The sequence below is a fragment of the Chrysemys picta genome, chromosome 6 (assembly GCF_011386835.1).
Source record: "Chrysemys picta bellii isolate R12L10 chromosome 6, ASM1138683v2, whole genome shotgun sequence".
NCBI lineage: Eukaryota > Metazoa > Chordata > Testudines > Emydidae > Chrysemys > Chrysemys picta.
The window spans coordinates 39991642-40017252 of NC_088796.1; the positions used below are offsets into that span (position 1 = coordinate 39991642).

At 40.3% G+C, this 25611-nt stretch overlaps 1 long non-coding RNA gene across 2 annotated transcripts in view; it reads left to right on the forward strand.

Moving 5' to 3' along the window:
* The window catches only part of LOC122172314 (uncharacterized), a 133137-nt gene that overhangs the window by 59972 nt on the left and 47554 nt on the right, over positions 1-25611 (forward strand). The window contains exon 1 of one of the 2 annotated variants that reach the window (XR_006172509.2): positions 24900-24989. The exons of the other annotated variant lie outside the window; for it this stretch is intronic. This is a non-coding gene — a long non-coding RNA (uncharacterized LOC122172314). Of the gene's footprint in view, positions 1-24899; positions 24990-25611 lie in introns of those variants that run through there. 2 annotated transcript variants of the gene reach the window in all.

A 25611-nucleotide genomic window follows, 5' to 3' on the forward strand; every position in this document is an offset into this window, starting at 1 on the left:
TTTATCTAGTGAGACTGGATCTTGTAATCCAGAGGATGTGGCATTATTTTAATAACTTTAAATAATCTAATCAAAAATGGGAGGCAAAGCTGGATAGTGTTGGATACCAGAAGTATCAAAAGTCTAGTCATTGGCTGATCACTTTAAAAGAATTTCTTTGTCTCAAGGAACATAGGAAAATTTGAGTTAAGTAACTAAGACATTGCCTAATACCCTATTTCCAAAAGTACTGTTAAAATAAATTGGAAATGCTAGAAAGTAAATGTAGAGCTGTTAATCATTACTCAATACAGTTGAGAAAGGGAGCAGTGGGTACTAATAAATTAATTTCGTTATTGAATTTTTTGGAAGCAATATTGGATAGTCCATGTAATTGGCTAATATCAGTTGATGTGTCTCCTGGTTATCTGAATTTTAGTAACTGTTAATGGAATAATAAGAAAGGAACTTTGTTGAACACTCTTAATTATCTTTTTGAGTATTGGTGATAGAGAAATCTTTAGCTTTGTATTTAATAAATTCAAGCCAGGTATTCTAATATGCCCCAGTGGGACAAAGAAAACACAGGCATTTTTGAGAATCAGATTCATACTTTTCAAGGATGACTTTACCAAATTAGGTGCTGAAGTAGCAATTTTCTTCCCAGTGACATTATGGAATTTTTTTACACATTCAGTATAGCGATGCAAATCACTTGCAAACCCCTGCACTCAGGGAGTGACACTGAAGCCAGTGGGACTTCATAGGGATGCAGGGGTTTGTATTTGTGGCCACATTCTGTGATCAGGTCCTTAGAGAAGTAGTAATTACTGACCATACAAAAAAATCATGAATGGCCCATCATCAACATCATCAGTTTGACAACTCGGGCTCCTTCCTCACTTTCTTCAGTCCCAAGAAAGAATTCTTGTCTTCTAGAATTTTAACTACAGTAGAACCTCAGCTTTATGAACACCTCAGGAATGGAGGTTGTTCATAACTCTGAACAAAACGTTATAGTTCTTTCAAAAGTTTACAAATAAATATTAACTTAATACAGCTTTGAAACTTTATTATGCAGAAGAAAAAAGCTGCTTTCAATCATCTTAATTTAAATGAAAAAAGCACAGAAAGAGTTTCCTTATCTTGTCAATCTTTTTTTAAAACTTTCCCTCTCTATTTGCTCTGTGTGTGTGTCTAAGAACATAAGAATGGCCGTACTGGGTCAGACCAAAGGTTCATCCAGCCCAGTATCCTGTCTACCAACAGTGGCCAATGCCAGGTGCCCCACAGGGAGTGAACCAACGGTGAAAGTAGAAATAGGGACTTACTGGCACGGGGCTGGGTTGGGGGCCAGCTCTGGCCCCTGGAAGGGGTGGGGCCTCAGGCGGAAGGAGCAGGGATGGGGGGTCAGTGCCAGCCCCAGCCCGCCCTGTACCAGTAAGTGCCCTCCCCCGCCGGGGTCGCAGCGGCAGCCGGGGGCTCCAGCAGGAGTTTAAAGGGCCCAGGGCTCGGCCGCTGCTACCTCCCCAGGCCCTTTAAACCGCAGCCAAAGCCCCCGGCTGCCACTGCTACCCCAGGGCTCCGGCAGCAGGGTTCCAGGCGCTATTTAAAGGGCCCGGGGCTCCCCTGCCTCTACCGCCCCAGGCCCTTTAAATAGCCACCAGAACCTGCCGGAATGGCGGTGGGGAGCCAGTGGCTATTTAAAGGGCCACGGCTGTAGAGGCAGTGGGAGCCCCGGGCCCTTTAAATAGCCTCCGGAGCCCCACTGCTACTCCAGGGCTCTAGGGGCCTATTTAAAGGCCCCAGGACTTCCCTGCTTCTACCGCCCCAACCCTTTAAATAGCCCCCGGAGCCCTGGGGTAGTGGCAGCGGGGCTCTGGGGGCTATTTAAAGGGCCCAGGGCAGTAGAGGCAGTGGGAGCCCCGGCCCTTTAAATAACCCCCAGAGCCCTGCTGCTGCTACCCCAGGGATCCAGCAGTGGGGCTCTGGTGGCAATGTAAAGGGTCTGGAGCTCCAGCCACTGCTGGGAGCCCCAGGCTCTTTAAATTGCCGCCTGGGGAAGCCGGGCTGCCCTGGTATGGCACACGGGCTTACTTTCACCTCTGGAGTGAACCTAACAGGTAATGATCAAGTGATCTCTCTCCTGCCATCCATCACCACCCTCTGACAAACAGAGGCTAGGGACACCATTCCTTACCCATCCTGGCTAATAGCCATTAATGGACTTAACCTCCATGAATTTATCCAGTTCTCTTTTAAATCCTGTTATAGTCCTAGCCGTCACAACCTCCTCAGGCAAGGAGTTCCACAGGGGTGTGTGTGTGTGTATGTATGTATGTATGTGTCTGCTGCTGCCTGATCTCATTTGAAACCAGAAGTATGCAGTGTGTGGTTGACCCATCAGTTCGTAACTCTGGTGCTCGTAACTCTGAGATTCTAATGTATTGCTTTTCCTTAGGATAACTAAGGCCATAATCCAGCAAGGTGCTCGGAATGAATGGAGTCCCATTGGTTCAGTGGGACCCCATGTGGATGCTGGGGCCCACCTGGCAGGGTCACAGATTATGGCCTTTAAATAAATGTACAACTGGAAGCAGCAATGTTCTGAAGTATCTTGGTAACTTTTATGTATGGTGATGCCATCAAATCTCAGTCTAGTAAGCCACAGTATTTCTGGTCTTTTGGGTAAATTTTCCCTGACTCTTGAATATTAACCATACTGTGTGAGGCTAGTTTTTAACAATTTGTAATTTATGCAAATCCTTAAAGGGTTGGATTTTCAAAAAAAAGCTCAGCATTGGCCTAACAGCTCCTATTGAAGTCAATGGGACAAGATGAGCACCTTTGAAAATCCCACCTGAAGTGTTTTAGAACAAAGAGTACCATTTCAACTATCTGACCACATGCAGCTAAGGAACACAGTTCAAATGTCGAACATCAAATAGTCACAGCAAATTGCTTGTGAGCAATCAATAAGTGTTTTTTTAAAAACTACTGACATTCAAACAATGAATAAAGTTGAGGTACAGTACCTGATATTTGCACACAACTGTTCCGCAGGCAGAGAAAGATGCTGAATTGTTAGGTAAGTTATTCATTGCAAATCATTTGCTTGGCTTTAATTAGAATGTATTTCAGAGTTTTCCATAAAGGGAAAGTCTCACTTTTTCTTCTAATTCTTTGTCATAACATATTACGGAGGTATCTAAGTTGGGTGCTTGATTTCATTTAAGTTACAGGACATACAGTAACACCACTTGGAGTCTGTATACAATATTGCCTATATAACTTATTACATTATTACATTGTTGAGCTAATGTGCATTACTGAGTAACTTCTCTGTGTCCTGAATGAGGTGGAAAGATAGGTTCTAGTCACTAGAGAGCACTACCATGTTCAATATCTAGCCAATAGAAGGCATCCTAGAATACTGGAGAAGAAGGCAATAGCCTGAGGTCAGGGACCTAGAAAAGCAAGCTACGTGTAGAGTTTGATCCAGTATTGGAGCAGTAGCAGCAGGCCAAGGGCATTTTGTGAGGTTCAACAGTCATTTTAACTTTTGTTGTGATCAAAATAATGCAAACAGCTTCTGTTAGTGAATATTTTTCCAACAGGTACTGATTTTTCTATAGTAACTTTCTTAGTGGGATAGTTATAACGTACATTTGTAACAGGAATCTGGGAAAATGCATAATTATTCCTAAGAATCCTTGTCATTCCTGTTGAAAGAGGAGGCTATTGGGTAAACATTTGTATCAAAAAGAGTGTTAATAGGCTCATTGCCCTTACAGTTAATATTTCCCCTATTTTGCCCACCTTTGGAAGATGAGCATGCTCCCTAGTTGATTAGTAAGTATTGAAAAGTTAGTGTCAGCTGGATCCTGTAGTCAAGAGGGTTGGACTTCAGGGCATTCCCTCCAGAAATGTCTTAATGTGCCTTGTTTTTGTGACAAAGGAGATACATAAAGGATGAATTTAGCCCCCAATTTTTAATTCAGGAATAAAAAGGAAAATTAAGAAAACTCGTTCATCTGAGAAAGCTTTTGTAAGGGTGTCACAATGCAGTTCTGGGTCATACAGTTGGTGACAGGATGAAAGGCAAAAAGAAGTTAGGAGAAAATAGGATATTTGAAAGTTACATACAAATAATTGAGACTTACAAGATTCCAGTGACAAAATTCAGGTTATACATTTTTTAAAAAGAGTGCCTCTTTTAAGACCCATTCTTACAATATATGAAAGTACTTAGCATGAGCCAGGGTCTAACTACCACTAAATTCTAATTTGGACTGAGCTTGGGGAGACTGAAGACTATCTTTATGTTCCCTTAGCTCCACCTCTAGTCTCTAAAATGGTAGTGTATTAACACTGCCTACACAGTTCAGGTAAACCCACAGAGCAGAAATGGGGTTAACAAATATTTAAAAAAAAATCTTAGAGTTAATAGAGTAATACAGAGAATTAGATAGTTTTCCTATGAAAAGGTGAACATAGTTTCTAGATGTGCAAGTCACTGTGACCTTATGACTTCCTTTGATTTTCTGTCCTGCTGTTGATATCTGTCTGGACATCACTGTGATCTCACATCAGATTTTACAACATTTTAATGTCATTGACTTCAGAGGCATTCTTATTTTCACATAGGCATAAGTGAGATCAGAATCAGGCATTCATTCTTTTCGTGCAGGCATAACACGCAGCACTAAAGCCACTGAGGATTTGATTTCACAGTAACTCATAATTTCCTTTCTTGGTCAATATGTGGCATGATTGTTCCAGAGTTTGTTCTAATTGATTGCTCCATGTTTATTTTATATTTGACTACATGATAAAAACATCATTTTCGATTAAAATGGGTAATAAGAGAATCCATCAGCCAAGAAGAGATAGAAAACAGTATTCTAATATTTGTTGACATATCTACAGTTTGTAGAGTTGTCGTTTTCACAAATTACAAATAAAAATCTATTATGGTTCCTCTGGGGGGTCCAGAGGCTGAACTGACTCTTGCATTAAAGAAAATTGGATTTCAAATATCTTTGGGGAAAAGGGCTCTTTGAATGACCTGCTATGCTAACTAGCCTATCTAAAAACAGTTTTTGAGGCTGATCAGGAAAATCTTATACAGCAAACAAATATGATAAATTGATGGAGGGAAGTTCTAAAACAGTGTAGCATGTGAATTTAAATTACAGTTACTGAAATTGCTGTATAAAATGTACTATGCTGGATATAAAGTTATATTGGTGTTTCTAATATAGAGGAACTAAATTCCAGTCTGTCTTTGAGCTGCATGGAAGAGAAAGGTGGCTTCTTTTATCTATGACTTCCATCTATGCTGAGAAATGTAATTTTTCAGAGAGATATAGAAGTCATTTTTAGGCTAAAAATTTAGGTATTTAATCAATTTAATATGATGGATTTTGTCAAACTGTAAAATCAGAATGCTGATACATCTGTTTCTCAAGAGTATTATTAGGTTCTCAGATATTATAGAGATGAGTGCCATAGAAATGCATATAAAATAAATCACAGAGACTAATTAAAGTTGTACACATTTATAGAAAGCTCTGAATGAACAATCAATGCTTTACAAAATTATGAAAGCCAGATTTCATACTTCCCCATCCACACTTTTACTAATCTGAATTTATGCCAACACATTGTTAAACTATTGTATTTACAATAGATGAAGGAATTTGAGCACATGGGACACAAACCTTGCAAATCCAGGCAGGGAAGTTACAGAAAAGCATGAGGATTGCCACCTCTGATGCATCATTCCCTTTTCCTCTGATTTCCTGGAAGTGCCTCTAGCTGAGAATTGAACTCTACAGATCTAAAAGAGAGAGAGGAAGAAGGATGGCCAGGCAGAGTTTGGGGAGAATGTCTGTTCTCCACAGTATTGGACTTAGACCAATTCCATATAACTTTCATCCTCTATGATGTGAAATATTTGATCTCCAGGGCAGTGACAATGCTGCTGAGGTGAGGCACTGAAGAGGGGAAACAAGGATGCAGTGTAGAAATCCAAAGTTAGTAGATCTTCAGAGAGCAAAACAGATCATTAGAGATCTTGTTGGTTTGGGAGTCGGAACCTCTGCCCACTTGTTGGAATGGGCATGGGCAAATCCCACAGCCTAAGAAAAGAATACATCAGAAATTCTGCATGTGCAAATTTTAGAAGCTTCCTATCTTCTACATAGGTGTAGCTCATGTAAAAGCTGATACAGCCCTGTGTTGGAAGGGGTAGGTTTGGAGGATGATATGGTGCCATGTTGGGGGGTTGGAAGGGTTTAGAATTACTTTCTTTTTGTGGTGGTATCCTGTGCATATTTTACAAATTATTTTGTTGTTCTGCAAGATGTTAGCTCTTTTTTACACTGCCAGTGAAACAATCCTTTCCCTCTCTCAAATTCAGATTGTTAGTCCCTAGAGGTATTAGCTTTCTGTACGTTCCTGAACAAATATTGCAAAATTGTAATACATTTGTAATATTTTTCTAATGTTTGATATTGAGTTACTGTACTTCCTATTTCTTCCCGCATCTTACAGCCTCTTTGGGAGAATATTAATGTTTTATCCTGACTTCAAGGATTTGACTTTTTTTATCCAAAAATATCTTCCACCAATGTCAACAGTTTGCTCATTTCTCTTAATATTTTGCAGTGTATTATACACACTTTGCAGTGTATTATACATATGTGTGTACGTTAAGAAGTGTATACAATCTTTTCACAAAAATGTCAGCCCCACCATATCTGGAAAGAAGATCTTATTTCAGCAGTACTGTGGTCACTCCACTGCAAAGAGGGAGAGAAAATAACCTACTAGTTCTCCCACTGTTTGTAGTTGATCAGCTTTCCCTTTCGTTTATCATTTAGTGATAATGTACACAAAGAAACTAAGTAGTTAAGGAACAGTGTATTGGTTTTTTGCACTTCTAACTTCCCTTTAACTTGTTTCTATGTAGGCTGACCAGACAGCAACTATGTATGGACAGAGGGTGGGGGGTAATAGGTGCCTATCTAAGACAAAGCCCCAAATATTGGGACTGTCCCTATAAAATCAGGACATCTGGTCACCCTATTTCTATGCTAGATATGGTTATAGATGTCCTAATCCTCTTTACCATCTTGTTTGTTTTAAAAAAAAATTCTTCTTACCACTTTCCCTACTTGTCCATCCCTACTGAGCCATGGTCATTGACCCTTGTAGCTCTCTTCCTTGGTTAAATTCAAAGGGGCTGAATTTCAATTGCAGTGTCTCCAACGATTTCTGAAAACCCTCCCAATGTTTTGTAGAAGGGTTCACCTGTGCTTTAAAGGATTCCAATCAAAATTCCTTTGGGATATCATGAAATATGGATGAGCTAGTTACTGTATATTGAAACTTGTAAAAAACTATTTAATTGATTGACGATTTATTCGTTTTCTGTCTCTAGGTACACTTTCCCCCCTAATTATCTTTTAAAGTATTTTTTAAAAAATATTTTAAACAAGGTCCCTTTGGGAAATTGTTTCCCTTTCAGCTTTCTGAAAGTCAGAGTTGTTCCTGCTCCTTCCATTGGGATTTTGCTCTGTACATGACTTAAATCAGATAATGCTGTGACCACCAGATGACTTATTTTAGTAGGGAGATGGGGACTTAAGACTTTAAAACATTGTTCGAGTCTCAAGAGAAAAGCAACTAGAGGAACTCACAGAAACCGAGCTGTTAAATGGGGTGCTTTTATTCCAGTTACAGAAAGTCAGTCTCTCTCTCTCTCTTTTCCTTAAGAAACTTGACTCTCAGATGAACAATTGAGTCAGATACAGAAAACTAGGCATCTTGCAGGCTCGTTTTCATCCACAGCCAACTGGATGAGTCCACAAGCATTTCAAGTAAGCCTGGAGAACTGTATGCCAGGAATTTCATCTCTAGCATATGGCTCACTGCAGCTCTACACATTTGTATCCACTGTCAGAGGTACTGTAAGGATAATTCTTAAGTAAGTATATGTCAGTTCCTGTAACTGGTTGTATGTGACTTAATGCATCCCTGAGGATAGAGTAATGATGTCAGCATTTCAGTTTCAGTTTAAGGAAATACATGGTACAGTATGTACTTCAGGGTTTAAAGCTTGGAAGTTGCTGTTTTCGTTTGCCTCTTCCATCTTTGAAATGCTGTATAGCCCCAGTGAGGCACGACTGAAAAGCATTATTTAGCACTTCAGAGCAAAGGAAGGCTAACCACACAGAACAGTATAAGCCATATTTTCCCAGCACAAACATTGTGAGCTTTCCATAAATTACTGAGGGGAATTTTTTTTATCAGAGCTGGGGCCACAAAACATATAATTCTGGATGGTCACAGTGCTGTCCCATGCCACATTATTTATGGTTCTGAAAAAATTCCATTATATACTACAGTGTTCATGATTTTTTTTACCCAATTCTGTTCCCACTAAAGTCCATGGGGGTTTTGTTACAGATTTAATATAAGCAAAATCAGGTCCTTAATCTCAGTCCTTGTAAATCCCATCAGGCAGAAATGGTTTTGCAGTAAATGGATATCCATCCAAATTCACATTGGCTTCTCAGAACACTTTTAGTCTATTAAGCCATTTTTTTTATATAGGAAAGCTATTAGAATCAGATTAGAACCTTATCTGAATTTGGAATTCATCTTGTATTTAAAACATTAGCAATGGGAAGGAAATATGGGAGATGGAAGGTTGGCTCTGGTCATGTGCGCTAAACTCCTCAGAACACATAACTTAAACCGCATAGCACGTATATACTTCTCTCTTTGCGGCACTCCCTTTATTTTCCCAGATGCCTTGCCTGAATTACCCAAACATGACTTGCTGGAACATAAGAACGGCCATACTGACAGGATGTAAATAGTATTGAATTTAGTGTGATCATGGTGTAAAATAGTATATCAGTGTTTAAATGATTAAGCACCAGCAATGTGCTCTGCCTTTTACAAGAAAGAAAATGAGGTGTTGTTCCCTGTTCTAATGGGCTTCCACAGTGTGACCTTAACCCAGACAGTGTCTTTTCAGGGCTAAACCCATGAGGGAAGGAGCCCTAAGTGGTGTTTCTTCTGACTTGCTTTTCCTAAGTTTACATGAGTCAGAGAGAAAATATCAAATTAATAATAAAAAGAGGGAATCCTAGCAGAACAAAGATTGCAGTGCACCCTGGCTGGTGCCATGCTACTACTGAACACGAATCCCTTATGGATTTTGCCTCAGCATAGTAGGGTATTAACTTATAAACAAAAAGATAGCAAAAAGTGGGAAGGAGATAAGATCGTGTTACAGAATGTAGCCATTGGTGACTGCACTCCTCTTCATGCTGCGGAATACTGCAGTTCATACTCCTCTTCATGCTGCGGAATACTACTAAGTTAGTGCCTGTAGTTGGGTTTTTCCAGTTTACAGCTCATTCCTAGCAATGAGGCTCTCTATGACCAGCTGAGCCAAGGTTAAAAAGGTTAGCGAAATGGAGACATGGGCCAAATTTTACAAAATTTGGTACCTAAAATCTGTGATTAGGCAGCTAAGCAAACGTGGCCTGGTTTTGAGGTTCTGAGAACCCACAGCTCCCAAGTTTGAAAGTTTTGGCCAAATTCAGTCCTCAAACTTTTTCAAAGCATGGTGTGGAAAAGGAGGGAAATCTATATTTTGTATGATTATTATGGGTGCCTCAGTTTATCTGCTTGATATTATTCTGCCTGACTGCACATCATTAAATCAACAGAGGCCGTGAAGGAGGAGTAAGCAGGAAATGAAACAATGACAGAGATAGGTATTTCCAGGGAAAATACCAAGGGCCCTTAAGGGTGAGTGAGTTAATGGAAAAATCCCTACCTGCCTGTCAGGGGAAGGGTGACAGGCCTTATTTTTTCAAGCCAGAAACTAAGACCTCTCTAGGATCCAGTTTACAAGTGGCACCCTGTAGCGGGGCCGTAACCCTGGGAGAGGCTGTGGTAGGGGAAAACCTGGGCTGGTTGGGGAAGTAGCCACAGCTGGGCTATGCCCCAATCAGACCTCAGCTGGCCCTTATAAGAGGGCAGTGGACCAGGAAGCAGTCAGTCTCTCTCTGCTTTCAGAGAGAGAGAGAAGAGGGCAGGCAGGCAGGCAGGCAGGCAGGCAGGAAGGAAGGAGAGAGAGAGAGAGAGAGAGAGAGAGAGAGAGAGAGAGGCAAGCAAGCAAGCAAGCAAGCAAGCTCAGGGTACCTAGAGTAAGGCAGGGCTGGGGAAAGATCAGAGGGGCTGGGGAGCTCCAGGCTGGCACTCCCCAGGCTGCAGGGCCTTGTCCAAGGTCCCACAGAGGTATTGGGTTGCAGAGAAAGTCAGCAGGTCCCAAACCCGCTTGCCTGTGATGAGTGGCTTATACTGCAGTCTGCCCCAGGGGGTGGGGGCTAGTTGGTGACTGTCATAACTATAAAGGGAAGGGTAACAGCTCTCCTGTGTACAGTACTATAAAATCCCTCCTAGCCAGAGACTCCAAAATCCTTTTACCTGTACAGGGTTAAGAAGCTCAGGTAACCTGGCTGGCATCTGACCCAAAGGACCAATAAGGGGACAAGATACTTTCACATCTTGGTGGGGGGAAGGCTTTTGTTTGTGCTCTTTGTTTTGGGAAGTTGTTCGCTCTTGGGACTGAGAGGGACCAGACATCAATCCAGGTTCTCCAAATCTTTCTGAACAAGTCTCTCATATTTCAAACTTGTAAGTAAACAGCCAGGCAAGGCCTGTTAGTTTATCTTTGTTTTCTCAACTTGTAAATGTACCTTTTACTAGAGTGTTTATCTCTGTTTGCTGTACTTTGAACCTAAGGCTAGAGGGGGGTCCTCTGAGCTCTTTAAGTCTGATTACCCTGTAAAGTTATTTTCCATCCTGATTTTACAGAGATGATGTTTACCTTTTTCTTTAATTAAAAGCCTTCTTTTTAAAAACCTGATTGATTTTTCCTTGTTTTTAGATTCAAGGGGGTTGGATCTTGATCCACCAGGAGTTGGTGGGAGGAAGGAAGGGGGATGGTTAATTTCTCCTTGTTTTAAGATCCAAGGGGTTTGGATCTGTATTCACCAGGGAATTGGTGGAGAGTCTCTCAAGGCTACCCAGGGAAGGGAATTAGCTTTGGGATGGTGGCAGCGGACCAGATCTAAGCTGGTAGTTAAGCTTAGAAGTTTTCATGCAGGTCCCCACATTTGTACCCTAAAGTTCAAAGTGGGGAAGCAGCCTTGACAGTGACTGACAATAGCCTGTGACTGAGGTGAGGTGGGGATAGGGGGTAGGGGTTCCCTGGGGAGGGGAGACCCTGAGACTGAGGGGTGTACTGCCAGGGGGCAGCACCCAGATAATGGGGCACTGGAGTCCTGGGAGGGACACAGGGGGCCAAGTGGCAGTGGGACCCTGGCCTGCAGAGGGCGCTCCGGAGGCTGGAAATGCTAATTCCTGGAGACGACCAGCAGGAGGCACTGCAGGGGTCAGTCCCGCATTGCTACACACCACCACAGGGTGAAGGTAGCCTGATGATCCAGTCTGAAGTGGGATGAACTGCAAAGTTCCACTCTGGAAAGAGTGCAGGTCAAGGCCTGTTGCTTGCAGGGAGTGTCTAATGGAGTGATCACAGTTGCAGCTTACCCCCGAGTCATGTCCCATGTGAACAACATGTTTTAATAGAGATGGTCTCAGAGACCATCTCACTTCCCATTTGTAATTGCATATTATCCCTGTGGCAGCTACAGCACTTGCATTCACGGGAAACTAATATTAATGTATTTTAACTCTTTGTAGTACGACTTAAGAAATGGAAAAAGAGAGTCAACACCATGTAACCAACTGGCTCCCCATAGACCACTAGAGGTGCATTAACCACAGTTTAAGAGCCTCTCTTTTTGCTACATGATGCCAGGAATTGATAGTGGGTTTCAGAGCCTTTCATAGATCTTTGCCAGTGCTCATCTGGTCCAAGTCAGCAGTAGCCAATTGCCCCTACTATCTGATGGCTTTTTGTTGTTTCAATTAAGTGAATTGGTGATCAGAGTTCAGTTTCTGATGGACATCATACCAGGCACAAGTGGTGATGGTCGTAGCAGAAAGAACAAGAACTGAATAGTAGAGGTAGTCCTGCCATCTCCAGTTTGATACACACTTGACAGTGTGAGGAAGTTTGGACCAACAATATCCATGCAACATCTGTTCTAAAGATAGAGAGGACCTGAACATCGAAAGCTTTCAATCTGGCATAGCTTGATTAATATTAAACTCATTTTAAAAGTAGGAGAGAGGGTGAAACAAAAATTAAAATATTTATGTGCAGGAAATCCAGAAAATAAAGACATTCTAAGCTTTGTCATGCTAGCTTTCAGCATGGAATAAATTATATTTCCTCAGAACAAAATACATATTTATATACTGTATATAGCAGAAGCATATTTATAGAACACTTCATTGTCCTATGAAAAATGTGCCTTACACTTTATGCAGCAATGAGATATAGATACGGGTAAGCACTTGTGTTTTCTACAGAAAACCTACCTGTTCTTCAACAACTGAGTTTATTTTGGTAAACTGCAGTGTTAGGAATTTGTGGCCCTGGGTGAAACATGGCAGCTACCTCTTCTTTGTCACTTTTTTCTTCCTGATGAAGACCCAGTTCTGAAGCATTCTCTTAAGAACACTTTTTGAAATAAACAACATATTAATATTTTTCCTCCTTCATCTATTGTAGTGATAGTTTCCTCCACCTCCCAGGGGGAAGGACACTAGTCATTCTACTTGTAAAGGCATAGGATCATATCTCCTATCACAGGCTATGAAGTGCACTTCAGTAGGAAGTTTACAGTTGCTAGCATGGCTGCCTCAGGAAAAAAGGATCGAAGCCAGGCCTGGTAGAAAAATTCTGGAAGGACCTTGGGATGAGGTCTAGGTTTTAGAATGCATATTATGATTTTATTGTATATGTAACCATTTGTTTCCAATATTTCTACGTGCCATCATTTGAATCTCTTCTCTTTGTTAAATAAAAGTTTTTCTGGGTTCATTATAAATATATCTGAGTGCTGTGTGTGAAGAGAAGCGGCTAGCGGAGGTAGAACTGGTAAGCTGGAGAGAACTGCTTCTTTTGGAGCAACAAACCTGAATACTGTACCATGCGTATCCAGTGAACCAGGGGCTGGACGCTCCAGAGAGAGGTTTGAAGCGTTCAAGGGTTGGATCATCCCTATCACAAACGTCCAGAGGGACAGCAGAGGTTGGGGAGTGCTTGTGTTGCCCATAGCCAGTGGAGTCAGGAAGCTGACCCATGTGAGGTGCAGACATGGCTTCCTCATGCTGAGGACAAGTGGTAGTGAGGTGTCTTACAACCCTTGGTGCCCCGGGAAGCATCACACTAGGGTATTTGGTGCCTTGCACAAAATTTCAGCTATTCGTCTGGAACTGGAAGTTGAAATTTAAAAAAAAGCCAAAAATCTGAGAGAAGCTCCCCTTGCAGTATTTCTGACCAGGGCAAAATTGGAAAGTACTAGAAATCTTATGATGCTAAGTGTCCATACATCTATTGCAGGTGAAATGTGCCAGACAAAAGATTGAGTTCAGGCCCTGAAGAATTTATAATCTGCAGGCATAACTGGGTGTAAAGCAGCATAAAACAAACAATCACAACAGATACCAGACAGGCAAGCCCAGTGCAGCATGGTTGTATGAGGGCTAGAAGGCTGCAGGAAAGAAGTGGGTATTGAAAGAGGAAATGGAGGAGCAAGAGGGGCTGTTCTGAGCTTAAGGGGCTTCATGAAAGAGACACTAAAAGTGAGCGTGGGAGAAAGACAACAAAGTAAATAGAGAAGTAATGACTGAGTTTTGTGAGAGATCCTGGGCTGTTGAGAGCTCCTACCTGGCTCCTCAACCAAGGCGTTTGAATAAGTTGTGATAAACAAAACCCAACAAATCCCTGAACCTTCTTCGGGTCACTCATTCCTGCTTATGTCACTGTAACTTCCAGGCAGCAATAAATGCATATTGCCAGTTTGCATAGAATTTGCACACTTGTTAGTATACAAGACAAAACCTTATTATTTCAGAAATGGTCGTCTTAAGTATGGCATAGTATTATGCACTATTTATATACTATTTGGCTGTGACATAATCCCACTGTGGCCCATTCTGTAACTGCCTCCGTTCTGTGACAAGAAGCAGAGCTGCCTGGCTGAGGAAAGGAATAGATTCTGAATCTTTCTAAGGAGTGGCACACTATGTGCGTTTTCCATGACACCGCAGTGAGCTCTGCACAGCCCACTATGTAGGGGAGTAATTAACTGTCGCTATCTGTCCCGATAGGAACACTCTTGCCAGGGTATAATTGTTTAGTGCCATTTCCAAAAATAAAAATAAGTTTGATATGTTTTATATTATTTGTTGATATTTGTTCTAATTTACACAATTGTAAAAATGAAATAATTCCACGGTGTGCTACTGAACAATGAAGTACTGCCAGCCCCCAGAGGGTATTTCACTCTTCAGGCTCATCCCTGGCCACTCTACAGTGCCTGCTGACAAGGTTGCCGATTAATGCTAATTGTGAGAGTGGTTTAGTGACTGGACTCAGATCAGAAGCTCATTTGGCATTTTTATATTTTAAGAGTGACTCTGTTCATATGACAAACCTTAAGCTTAAATAATTGCATATTAGACTCATATTTCTGTACTTTCTGTACTGGCATGATGGGTTTTTTTGTCATTTCACAAATTAATATTTTCAGTCTAAGGGAAACAAGAGTGGACAGATTTTATGTCAGGTGAAGCAGAAACATAGTGAAAGGCACAGCTGAACTGTGCACCCGGGGATTTAGGCGGTTGTCTTTTGTGCTACTGTGTTGTTGCTTGATGGAAACCAATCACCCACAAAGTCATAGGCCAGATTCTGACTTTAGTTACCTCAGTGTAAATCTTCAATAACTCCATAGTTTGAATAGAGTTACTCTGGATTTACACTGGAGTAAATGGATCAGAATATGGCTTAATATATGGAGATGTAAAGTCTATAGGACATTTTCAAGGTAAAACTACAGGGTCCCACAGTGATAAAAATTAATGGATTAATGCAACTTGACAGTAAAGGAGATCTTTTTTTGCTACTGGGGGTTAGCTGGGAGCACTAATGTTAAGCTCATCTAAGAAATTACTTTGATATGGAAACTGTAGTGTGGGACAAATTCATCCCTGGTTCACATTACCTTTCGCAGAAAATCTGGTGTGGTGAATGTGTCAAATTGTGGTATTCATAGGGATTCAACGTCTCTCCAGCGGTGAGTGTTTGCAGCTGATCCATTCAGTCCAGAGTGTGGGCACAATGGCTGGGGATGGGGCATTTTAAAGGTACCACAGAGATGTGGTGATTTAGTATACTTGAGCAGCCTCTGCTGGTGGGGCTTCTATAGAGCTCTCAATAGAGATGAATGGCCTGATTTTCTGAAGTGCAATTCCAGATGAAGTCTGGGGGAGATTTTCAGCACCTCTGAAAATCCTCAGCAGAACCCCCCATTCCCAGAGCACAGGCAGCAGTATGAGAAGCCATCCACCCCCCCCCCCTCATCTGATAATTCTCTGATCACAGCTGCCCAGACTGGTTCAGGGAGGGGCATTTTATCCCTCCATGCAACAAATGGTATGAATTGGTCCCTGTCTCTTCAGGTGAGGATTTGTGAAATTTCAAGTCTGTTGTATACTTTTGGTGAACAGTTTCCTCCAATCAATAATGCCACAAGCATCAAGCCCAACTTAGCCATCTGCTCCTGACATTCTTCTTTGAAAAGCAATCAACAAAATATTACTGTTGGACTGTGGACAAGGGAAGTATGTGTTGTAGTGTCAGCTTTCATTTAACTAGAGCTGCAAAAACCTGAGAAACCCTCTAAAATCTCCCTTCTCGGTGAATCTGCTCTCTACAGCTCTCAAGCCCTGGGAAACTTGCACTAAAATGCACGGCAAATTGAAAAGCAGGATGTCATTTAGGACAGAAACAAACACCAGAATTAAATCACAGACGCCAGCAAATCTGGTGCTAATTACCGGTGATGGATCAAAGGACAAATGTACGGTTTAAGAGGGAAACTTAGCACTCGAAAATTCAGTAGTTCGGCATCTTTCAGTATCTCAGCCTATAGGATTCAGATGCCCAAATCCCATTAAGGGCACCTTTTGAAAACCCCAATTCACTTTACAGTTTACAGGAATTACTCACTCTTCCTCTTTTGTGCTCAAAGCTAGCTGAAGAAGTCAGCATTTAGTATCTGTAAAGGAGTCCTGCAGTCCCAGAGTATTTCAGTGAAAATAACAACTCATGTTTGTCCATCACCACGTTAATAAAACGCAAGGGGGAAAAAAGAGATAAGAGTGGCCGACATTTCGGCTGACTCTGCCTTCTTCAGGGCTGCACAACATATCAAGGGTAGGAACTAAACTATTCCCTTTGTGCTGAGGCAGCACAAAGAGAATAGCGTCCAGCCACTTACCCACACTGCCAGAGCAGAATGTCAGTGTATAGGATGTGTACTCACTGCTGGCTTCATCTTTAGCAAGAAAAGCAAACACACAGCACTCCCCCACCCCCAGTGTTATAGCAAATCACTGTAGAGCAGGATCTGAATGGCCCTTACATTGCTATGCAGTGAGGGAGAAAGTATAGCAGCAGGCTACCCCTCCCCTGTGAAGCCTGTATAAAGGCCAAGCAATTCTTATGTCTCTTGGGGCGGAGGGGTGCACGATGCCCCAAAGAGGCATGAGGAGGAATAGGAAATAGAGAAGGGGCTCTGCCCCCCAAAAATGTGCTGGCCAGCCAGTGGGAAGCAGTATGCTGCACCCAAAAGGGGATTCAGTAGAGAGGTGGAGGCCTCTAGGTCCCATAGTAAGACTGTTAAATAAAGAAGAATGCAGCAGTGAGCATGTAGCCAGTGGGTGTGCCTAGAAGCAGTAATAATAGCTCCTGGTGCTTCTACTATGATGATGTAGAACCACACAGTCCCTGACTGGGCTGTGCCTAAGTGGCACATTCTAGTCCTAAATTGTCTCTTCCATTATTCACCTAGTTCCCTTAAGGAAAGGGCAAATGTATACTTAACTTAGTGAGGGGTACTAGAATAGATACTTGGATCAAGATATGGCTTTATATTTTGGCATGATCACTTATTATTGAGGTTCTTAAGGTAAACTCTGTAGTTCTATTTATAAGTTTATTTTCCTTTTGGGGGGGGGAGGGGTGTAGACACATTTATTTGCATGATCATCTTTTTAAATGAACACTAAACTGTTCTTGGTTTGTATAATACAAAGTGAACAAAGAGAGACAGAACAGATACTTTTTTGTCCGTTTGGTCAAGATGACCAATGGTTCTGATTGAGCCTTTTGTAAAGATTCTGTTGTTTTTTAAATTGTATGATTATTTTGAAATTGGGTTTCTGTGACTGATCTATAAAGAGGTTAACTGTCTTCATACAATATAACCTCTTTCCCCTGAAATTCCTTTGGAAAATATAGTTTAACTTTACCCATAGTAAAGTCTAGTAAAAAATCTTTTATCACAAACATCCAGTATGGGTGGATATTTTGCAAGATCTGAATCACAATTTATTCATGAGAAGAGATTTGCTGTGTCAAGTTTCATAGCTTTAGCAGTCTCCAGATAAGTTTAGCTTTCACAATATGATGAGTTCATCAGAAACTAAACTATGGTCTGTCAAGAGAAATAAGCCTGGCAAATCCTTAAATAATGGTAAAAGAATAAAGCCATGATGGTTGCTCAAAAATATAAACAAAAAGAGATTTCTCATTGACAGCAGATTCTGATATTTTTCACATTTAAAAAAACCTGTGATTATAACAGGAAACAGATAAATCAAATAGATAAACTATTTAATGAGAACTAAATACAATTATTTATTTATTTATTAGTTATTTATTAGTTTGAAGTATCCCAGCTCACAAAGCTGTATGCAGAGAGTTCCAATTGAAACGAAACTCATTTCTGATCTGCTCTCCTGCTGATAAACTGTAATTGGGAGCTGATTGAATATGAGGAGGCTTTCATTCTTTTCCTCCCAGTCTGACCTGACAGTCCTGGTCATTTCCTGTCAGAGGTTGAAATAGACCTTCTCAATCATCAGCAAAATGCATTTAGCTTGCTGAGAGAAAGCACTTCAGTTATATCTTGAAGCACTTCTCATTTACTAAGCAAAATGGGATGCAGCACATGATGGAAGCAATTTGAAAGTTAAAATTGAGCATTTTAAATAGAAATTTGCAATCAGTGCTGCATATTTGATTATTTCCTCAACCTCTGCACAAAGGCTATCCTAGAAGTCATCTAACATTATCGAAGGCAGGATCTTTCACACCTTTATCTGTTTTGCTTTAGGTCTAAAAAGCCCCATTACTGGAAGATAAAGGACAACATTTTCATCTCCTACAAATGCAACTGAAATAAACAAGCAGTAAATATGATCACGTTGCATCAAGTCTGGAGCTGGGCTTTACTCCCTCCCTGATTTGGGGGAAATAAGAAACATAAAGGAGACTCTCAGCTTTCATTAAAAAGGACATTTTTAAACCAAAAATAGCCTTGAAAATCTAAACCAAGTGCTAGGGTTGAAAGCACCTCACTGATTCTTCATAAACAGGCTTGGCAGAATCTGATTTATTTTTTAAAAATGTCACTGGATAATATTGATGTTTGTTTTTAAGCATTTTTTCATTTTTATTTATGTAAATGATCACAGTTGTGGAGAATTCTGGGGGTTTGTGTCAAACAGTAATTATTTAATGACAGTAGATGTTGAGATTCCAAAAGTTAAAGCTTTATAACCAGTAAAACACAAATTGGCAACATCACATGTCAAAATGTACAACTATAAATATCTTTAAAAGACACACTGTCCTCAAGCGGCATTTTCTTACTTTGCCAATCCATACATTTCACTTATCACTGATGGAAATATGTTGTTGACAGTTTGTGTGTGTACAGTGAAATCAACGTTGGCAACATTTACCGATAAAAAGCTAATCTTTCCAAGCTAGTTCTCAGAGAGCACTGGTTACACACGTCGTTACCTCACAGTGGGGCAGAGCTGGGCTCCAGGGTCTGGAACCATAGCCCACTGATATTTGGGAACATCTGGCAGTGATGGCCAGGTTATTGCTGACAGCACTAAGAGTATGTCTACACTACAATTAAAAACCCATGGCTGGCCCGTGCCAGCTGACTCGGGCTCACAGGGCTCAGGCTAAGAGGCTAAGTGGCTGGTTAATTAGGGTGTAGATGTTTGGCCTCAAGTTTGAGCGCAGGCTTTAGGACCCCGTGAGATGGAAGGGTCCCAAAGCTTGGGCTGTAGCATGAGCTGGAACATCTACACTGCAATTAAACAGCCCCTTAGCCTGAGCCCCATGAGCCCTGAGTGGCATAGCTATACTAATATAGGTCTGTAGTGTAGATCTGGCCTGAGAGAAAGGGACAAATCCCAGCTCTGACACTAAATCCTTCTCTAGCATTTAATAACATTTAATAGCATAGGCCAAAGTTTTCAAACACATAAATCCAGAGGTGTGGCTTCAAGTCCTTAACTTTCATTTTGACTTTCACCCCTCTGTGTCTCAGTTCTCACATTGTGAAATGGGAATAGTATTTCCTACTTCACAGAAGGGTTATGACAATTCAGAGATTTGCAAGTTTGTTGTACCAGTTCTGTTGTAACCTGGTCTACTTTAAACCCATACACCAGAGTCTTCAGATGGGCAAGCGAGGCAACTCCAACCATGTGTATTGAGAAGCAAGTTTGCGTGTAGATAGGTTACACGCTGACACTTCTTAAAGAAGAAAACCCTTTGTGGTCACCTTAGAACCCTTGAGGGTATGTGGAGGTATTCCGAAGGCACATCAATTCATCTAGATAGTTGCCTAGTTTTACGACAGGCTACATAAAAAGCACTAGCTAAGTCAGAACAAACTAAAATTTCATATAGACAATGACTTGTTTATACTATTTTAGATACAATACGCTGAAATGTAAGTACAATATTTAGAGAATTTTTCACTTGACCAGAACTCAAAGAGCTTGACCAGAGCTCCAGTCGATTTATTTTCTAATTATATGGTAAAAATGAGAACGTAAGCAATTTGTCAGTAATAGTGTGCTGTGACACCTTTTTATATTTTTATGTCTGATTTTGTAAGAAAGTAGTTTTTAAGAGAGGTAAAACCTGGGGGTATGCAACACCAATCAGACTCCTGAAAGGGGTACTGTAGTCTGGAAAAGTTAAGAACCACTGCCTTAGAACACACTTCTGGATAGTTATGTCTGGGTTTATTTATTTCTTGATAGTCCACAGATTCTGTACAAAGAGGTCATTCAATTTGTGGATCAGTTGGTAGAAGAAAATTAAGGGAATCTCTGAATCTGGAGAGGCAGTTGACCTGTTTATAACTTTTTTTCATTTTTGAATACTAACTGTTGTTATAGAGTCAAAACTTCTCATCACCTTCAAAGCACTGTAACTCCACCCTGCCTACATCTATATAATTGTCTCGTGCACCATTCATGAGTCCCTTACTACCTTTGGGCCTCTTCCAAGATCTATTGAGCCAATGGGAATCTTTCCTTTTACTTCAATGGGCTTGACATTAGGTCCTTTTTTTCCCTTTGAGAACTCCTGACTACTTCTTTCATGCCTCACTCATGATTGGAACGGCATGCCAAGTAATGTACCTTGATATTCTGCTAAGGACCACTCATGAAAATCTATCTGTTCCACAAAAAATTCCAGCTGTAATCACCATTAGCCATTCTGTTTGCTTGCTCTGTGCTGTTATTAAGAATACTGTATTGTACCAGCTCTATCCTTTAGATAAAAGTTTTTAAGGACAGAGATTCTTGGCTCTTTGCCACATTCTAACTATAGCAATGCACCATTCATTCTTGCAGCTCTATATAAATAACAAATAATACACTTTTATTTGGTAATGCATAACAGTGCAACTGACTCCAAAAGTAATGGCTCACATAAATTTAACTCAGAAAGTGCTGAATCTTTATATGTAGATAATTTTTACAAGTCTGATGACAGTACTTAATGCTAGCAGCTCAATAATCTGAGGAAGCATAAAGAAATTTAGTTGAACTGTAGCCACAACATTGGGCTTATGGAGTTAAGGCAGACTGGTGAGATGAGTGTTTTGGAAGGTGTCTGATGGCTGCCTCCACTATAGGTGGAGGTGTCATCTCTTCTATACATTTTATTTTTGCATACATTTATGCTGATAAAGCACTGTGTAGCAACATTAATTATCAGTTTTATTATGAGATGGAACCAAGCTGCAAAGTTCAAGTCCAGATCCAAATTTCACTAAAATTTGTGGGTGTTGGGATCTAGGTTCAGACCCATCTCTAGATGTACTTAATAAAAATTAGATAAGTGCTTATTGAAATCAAAAAGTATTTTGGAGTGTTCATTTCTACAGTGTACACTTTTGATAGAACCTCCTGGGCAGTGGAGCTCATTGGACGTGTGCCTCGTTTTTGGTATTTCTTAATTATTTTTAACATTCAGATCTACTTTCCTTAGCCACACTCTTTTGCAGCAGAATTACAGATCAATGATGTTACTCTTTTGTGTCAGAGATTAGATATGAAGATTTATCTCTATTGTATTGTTAAAATATTAAAAAATCTATAAACAAATATATAAAAAGCCCACCCCCAGGTATTCAACAAGGGTCAAACATTAACATCAACAGTGGAAAATGTGTGTGTGTAATGTGAAGTGGCCCATGTTTGGTTTAGTTGCCACCGTTTGATTTATTTGTTGGCCCTCATACTGCTGCTTGGTGGTTTCTGGATTGTGTAGGGTTATTAAAGAAGGTACTAACAGTGATTCCCCCAAGTGACAGTGACCCCCCAATAATTTGTCCCCCACACTTTAAAATCCAACAGTTTCACCAAATACAAAAATCTCTTGGGTCTTCTGTTAAAACTTAAAAAGAACAGGAGTACTTGTGGCACCTTAGAGACTAACAAATTTATTAGAGCATAAGCTTTTGTGGACTACAGCCCACTTCTTCGGATGCATATAACGTGAAACATATATTGAGGAGATATATATACACACATACAGAGAGCATGAACAGGTGGGAGTTGTCTTACCAACTCTGAGAGGCCAATTAAGTAAGAGAAAAAAAATTTTTTTTGAAGTGATAATCAAGCTAGCCCAGTACAGACAGTTTGATAAGAAGTGTGAGAATACTTACAAGGGGAGATAGATTCAATGTTTGTAATGGCTCAGCCATTCCCAGTCCTTATTCAATCCTGAGTTGATTGTATCTAGTTTGCATATCAATTCCAGCTCAGCAGTCTCTCCTTGGAGTCTGTTTTTGAAGTTTTTCTGTTGTAAAATAGCCACCCGCAGGTCTGTCATAGAATGACCAGACTGTCTGTAGAAACCATTGATTGTATCTGTCCTGTGAAAGATACTTTATCACTATGTAAAACTTACAAACAAGTTAATTGACTTTGTTCTTGAAGTAATTGATACAATGTAAACAAACGCTATAAGCCCTTAAGTGACTTTCACTTCATTATAATAGCAATGGCTCCTAGGAACAGACCCCCACCCTCTGTGATTAAAGGGCCGGGAGTCTCAAATGAATTAGCACACACCCCGAAAGTGGTGGAGACAGTAAATTAAAATATGGTTAAGATATGGAATGTATGTTGATGAATGCTTGATGTACATGAATGGTTAGGGAGGTGCCAGCCTAGAAAGGGAGTAGCCATCGGCCGAAGAATGTGTAAAGTGGACCACCAGAACCCCCGGAGGGTAAACTGGGATCCACCCCATCACCTGGAAGGATGATAAACACAAACTTTGGACAGAGTGGAGCCACCAGGAATGTACCACTTTGGACAGGAATGTGCCATCTGCTGATTGAGTCAGCAACAGCAGGATGAAACAGCTCCCATAGACTAACATAGGAATTAATTCCTATAAGAATGAACTCTAAAGACTGATGACGTTGAGTCTCTGGTTCTGCTGCCAACCTCCAGGAGCATCAGGTGCACCTGACACAGACTCGGCTCCATCCTCATGACCAAGATACCTGGCCAGTAACTTGGCATGAGCAACTTCTAGGCTGGTAACTATAACACCTAAACAGAACTTAAATGAATGAGTGTGTGTGTGTGTGTGTGTGTGTGTGTGTGTGTGTGTAAGAAATAAGTAGTAATAGGAATAAGTAGTCAAACAACTTTGTTTACTTTTATCTTTTGCTTTACCATTACATTTACAATAAATGTGGCATCTTTGCCTTATCCCTCTTAATAAGATCCTGCTGGTTTTTATTCTATTGGTATAACAATTGTTCTCCTAACAATAAGTACCTGATAATGATATATGAGAGAAAATCATTCTGGTGGAGTACATACAGAGAATTCAGGAGTAAAATAAGCATTTTGAATTGATGTCAGTAGGTCCATGCCAGTCCAGCCTGCATCCTTGCCCAGTCTGACCTCATAACCTCGGCTGTTTTGGTCTTAATTTCTGAGGTAAATGTGGGCACACTGATATCATACTTATGCATCCTGAGATTTCCATATGCAACACCCCTCTCCTGTTCTGTTCACCACGTGTGAATCTGAATTAGTCATAGAAGGATTTTAGTGTTATACAAACTCCCCACAAATCATTTCCTTCATTTGGCCAAAACACAATGCTACAAAGGAATGAAACAACTTACCACACTACTTTAGTAATATGTAATGTAAGAAAAATATGAGGAGAGGTTAATAGAGAAGTTAGAAATATTTAGCTACCACAAAAGGTGGGTGAGGGACACACACACACACACACACAGATACACACACATGCATAACGCTCAACCAGACTACTCTCCTAAAACAGCACAGTGTATGACATAGAAAACAAGACATTCTAATTAACCGTAAATGCTCTATGCCAACAACAAAACAAGATTAAAAAGCACCATTTCTTTCTAGGCAAGAAATCAAATAAAAACATCAATTTAATCTCAAAATCACAGTAAATACAGTACATCATGTAGTCCCTGTGAAGAACATGTATTATCTGAATAGTGTTTTCCACCTACAGCCCAATCCTGCAGTCCCTACTCAGTCAAAACTCCCCTAGTTTCATTTGATCTTCAATGCTTTTCCCTCTGTAGAGCAGTATCTAGCACTGTGAATAAATTTCACTCCAGGAATTCAATCTTATTTACCATTCTTAAAATGAGTTGTGCATACTATGTTAACATACAAAAAGTTATGGATCCTTGCTGCTTAAGAAGCTTAATTGGTTTTGCATTATTAAGGAATAAATTCCTGTTCTAATTTAGCTGGCTCCTTGGTGGGAGATTGTCCTGATCCCCATTTTTTCCCCACTTGTATAATCAAATTCATCGTAACCAAACAGTGCCAGTTTATCAAAGGTAGTGACAATGCCATTCTATTATCTTATACACCTCATTTCATGGTTTTCTACTGGTGCCCATAAATATGTCCAGTGCCTTCCACATAAAACAGATTGCTATTGCTAAAGTCCCTGCTGGACTGCTTGGTGTTTCTAGCTCTTCTTTTTTTTCACTTATAGAAACTGTGCTTGATGTAGGACTTCTAGGGGGCTTTTTGAGGTGTGGTTGATGTTGTGAAAGCAGGAAAAAAACTGAGTTTTGTTAGCAACCACTCTAACAGCACATTCTCTATATTGATTTACTAATTTCACTTAATCTAACTAAAAATAGAAATTAGCAGCTGGTAACCAGTTGAGTGTATACCCATATAAAAGAAGTCAGGGTTAAGATTTAGGTGACTTAGATATCAAGTGTTCAGCATTCATTCTATTATATTTCATTCTCTTATGCCTAGGTTTTGAACTGATCTCCAAATAATGGCCAAGCTTTCATATCTTATGTCCAGACTGCTGCAAAACATGGATGCAATGTCATGAATTAAGGGTAACATTTCAGATTTATCTTTAATTTACTTTGCTTTAATCAGTATAAGTTAAACTCTTTGCTTATTTGAACATTTTTCCTATTCCTGTAATATGTTACCTACTAATCTCTTTGATTTGTAGACATCTTTTCTATGCTCCTTTACCATGCAAGGTAACTGTAGGTTGGCAAGTAACAATAGTCAATAGAAGTTGTGGCTTCTAAATGAAAATATGTAGTTCATATTAATTGGATGTGCATATGTGAGTGAACATAAATTAAATGATATATGTGTGTATATATAATATATATTCTCTACAACATTGTTCTAAATATATAATTCTGTTAACTTCCCTGTGTATCATGTACTTTTGATGGAGATATCAAGTTCCTTTGTTTTTGTGGGAGAGTTTTCAAGGAAAGCTATCTGTACATTAACTGTCATTTCGGAATGACTCCAGAAAGCCATCCCTTAAATCGCCAATTAAGTCTTTCTGACAGGCTCCTACTCTCTGCAAATTGTTGGTAAGAGCATTGAACCAACTTGTCAGCAATTTAATTTGAAGAGATGTGCAACAAGCAATCACTTGGCAGACACTAGAAAGTTATGAATGCAGTTACATGATCATCTCATAAAATACAA